General features: G+C 32.8%; 1 long non-coding RNA gene across 2 annotated transcripts; it reads right to left on the reverse strand.

Annotated features, from left to right (window-relative positions):
• Window positions 1–498: 498 nt before the first annotated feature.
• On the reverse strand, window positions 499–2,034 carry LOC137572619 (uncharacterized). Of its 2 annotated transcripts, none has more exons than XR_011031717.1 (3): window positions 1,915–2,034; window positions 592–722; window positions 499–524 (listed from the first exon to the last, which is right to left on the reverse strand). It is a non-coding gene; the product is annotated as an uncharacterized lncRNA (long non-coding RNA). The 2 variants fall into 2 exon arrangements; XR_011031716.1 differs by lacking the exon at window positions 1,915–2,034 and adding an exon at window positions 1,099–1,163.
• Between the last annotated feature and the right edge of the window lie 1,392 nt (window positions 2,035–3,426).

The following is a 3,426-nucleotide window of genomic DNA, read 5'->3' on the forward strand; positions in this document are numbered from 1 at the left end:
GTTAAGATAACTAATGCGATCGTTATCCTTTCAGAGATTCAGGAATATTTAATGAGCTTTGTATTTGTTGAGATCTTCACATTTACCTGATTCTGGACTACTTCTTATCTACCTTTTCTCAGGGGTTTTTTATCACAGGGGAATTTGGTATACCTTTGGACTAAGCTAAATTGGTCAAATCATGATATATATATGGTGTTGTGTTTTTATCCATCGACCTCGATCCTGGTAACAAAAAGGTTTTACATTAATCAATAAAGTCCTAATAAAGACCGAATCTAACTTGTTGTAACCTTTGAAAAACTCACAAACAATCAAATAGATATATTAAAATCTCAATTTTACATTATTTTAACCGAGTCTAATAGATTATAAGAATATAAACTCATAGTTTTTCATCAAACACAGCCAAATATAGACTTTGAGAATTTTAGTGACCAGGTCTATATTTAAGTTCTTAAAATTTGTGCTCTGTTAACACATAATCTATAAACTTCCATGCATTGAAATTCATTTCCCACCATCTAGATTTAAGAACATCTTCATTATCAGTATACAAGCCATAAATACAATCATTATGTGGCAAGTTACCTGTAACTGCATCCTGATTCTCCTTTCCCGCCGTTTGCCTCTTCGTCTGGTTTTGTGTTTCTTTCAGAGCATTTCTCTATTGTACGCAAATCTGGACCAAATTTATGCAAATTGAAATTCCTTGGCAACACCTGGAAATACATGAACAGACAGAGCGATCAGAACAGAACCGAATTGTTTTCAATGTTTTGTTATTTCTCTTTTTTTCTTGGTCTCTCATTTCAATGATGAATGTGCCTAAGGCTCAAGATCATGGCCAGACAACTTGGCGGCGGCGCACACCAAAAATTGTAGCAAGAAGCAAAAAAAAAAAATAAAAGAAAAAGAAACACATTTTACATGTGAGACACAAGGCAAGGTGTCAATTCTGGGAAATCTGAGGGCCACAAACAATGCCAAAAACCGCACAGCGGGGAGGCACCAGCAGCAGGCGATGCAAGCAAAAAAAAAAAAAAAAAATAAGAAAAAAAGTATCCATATGTTAATATGAGGACAACCTGTACATACCCTTTTTGTAAGCAGGTTTTTACCCTTTAAACAAAATATTTGAAAAGTATTATTTTGTTTTAAATTACTTAATACTGATGGACTGTCAAATTTCTTTGACCCATAATGGAATTCACGGCCAACTGTGATTGATTGCTCCAAGCATTCTATATGTCATTGAAATGAATGACATAAGCTTCTAAACTATTTCATATAAAGTTAACTGTCAAATCATAAAAATCTTAATAAGGATATTTCATAAAACTTACGGATAAAAGTATTAACTTCACTATTTTGAACTGGCAAAGAGCAGAAATCTTACATCTTGTTTGATGGATTAGTACAAATCCTTTTAGGAAGCGTATTACTTAAAGGTAAACGTTATCACAATTCGTTCAAATTTAGAAAGCTAAATTTAGATTAAAAGAGTTGAAAATTTTACTCTAAATTTCATTCTATAAAATAATTAGGTAAATATTCTATAACAAATGTTTTTTAAGAGATTTTTCGACGACTTTTCTCGTCCGTTTCACATGCTGAAGGAATTTGATTTTGATGGATTTTTATCCGAAATATATCGTCTACAAATATATGATATTATATGGTACTTATCGCTTTTTTGATATAAATTATAATTTATAATTATGGAATGAATACATATGTACATACATATTTATGTACAAAGTAGTTAGCATTTAGCAAGAAGGCACTATGACTGACTGCTCTTGGATTTGAAGAGTTTGCTACTTGTCGTAAACAGTGTAAATATCAACTTTGGACTAGGACTATTTAATATAAGGTGTAAGAATATATGGGTATGCAGAAAAATGTATATACCAAATCAGATGTTTTCATCAAACTGCGTCTGCTTCTCTCCAGCCATTAACTAAGAAGCTATCCAGAAGTAATTTATTTCCTTCCAACTGCTGGGTAATCCTCTAAACAATAATGTCTTCCCATTTGCTTTTTGTATACATTTTGGCGACAACAATATAACTTTTTAACAACATTCCCACAGGGTATGCAAATGCATAAAAACAGGGCGAAAATTGTTATGGAGTCTCGTTTGGAGCCTTTTTGGTGACAATGACAATGGCCTAACGATGCCCAGACGTGGAACAACATTATTGTCATCTGCAAGAGAAAAAAAAGAGAAGATGCTAAAAGAAAAGTAAACTAGACCAGTGGGCTGTGGGAGCGTATCCTCAAACTGCTTTACCTGCATCTCTGTCCCTGTCTCTTTCTTTAGCAGACATTGTTGTTCCAATTTACTTGATTTTCCTCTTGGCCCACTCGTACATTTAAATTTGATTTTCTTGTGTAAAATGACAACCGTAGTGGCTCACTTGAACTGTTGGTTAATATAATAAGTTAAGCACTTGTGGTTTTAATTTTCCAATTATTATTCTTAAATGATTTGACAGTTTTTGTCACTTTAGGTAAAAACCAGTGTTGGTCATCCATGTAAGTTTATGAACTGGAGTAAAAGCTGTTATCGAAACTGAAAGCCAATATTTTTGAACAGTGTTGAATAGCTATAACTTTACAAAAGCCATTATTTTCAAATTTTGAAAAGTTTTCAACGGTGTATGGAATTATATATAGATTGCAATATAAATATTATCTAACAAAGGCATTAATTTTAAGGAATTTTGAAATAAAAGAAATTCATTCAAATGAAATTCCAAAATTTTCACACATTTATATATTTTTTTAACTGAAATCTTTACACCTTTTTTAGGAAACACTTGTTGCTTTAGTTTTGAAATTCAATAGATTCCAATTCTAAGAACGGAAATGCTTAGACTTGGGCTGTGAAAATATTAAAGAAAAAATCTATCTGGTCATTGTATCTGTTAGGTTATTGTATTTTTTTTTTATTTTGCGCAAAGCGTGTCAACCTACTTCCGTTTCGGCTTTGGTGAGGGTAACAAACGAAATTGCAGGTGTTTTCGAAATAGATCTTGTTGTTGGTATTAAGAAAGTAATTGAAACATTGCCAGAGGATTTCGATTTTGTGCCCAAATCAGAAAAGATTTAAAATCCAGTAGCAAACATTTTCTTCGATATCAAAATAATGGTTTTCTTTTTCAAAGATTGATCTTCAATTTAGGGCCACAGCCCAGGAGCCAACTCATCCATTTCTTTTGATGCATTTTGTTGTTGTCGTTGATGTTGTTGTTGTTGTTATTGTCATTGCACCACACCCACAATTGATGCTTCCGTTTTGTAGCTTTCTGCAAGGTGTGTGGCAAACAGCAAACAAAACAGTAGCTTGCCACTGCAACAACTGGGTAAAAGGCACAACAATTGCCAATTTCATTTAATGCCTGGCTACTGCCAATTCTG

Source organism: Drosophila tropicalis, unplaced genomic scaffold, assembly GCF_018151085.1.
Source record: "Drosophila tropicalis isolate 14030-0801.00 unplaced genomic scaffold, ASM1815108v1 contig_393, whole genome shotgun sequence".
Lineage (NCBI taxonomy): Eukaryota > Metazoa > Arthropoda > Insecta > Diptera > Drosophilidae > Drosophila > Drosophila tropicalis.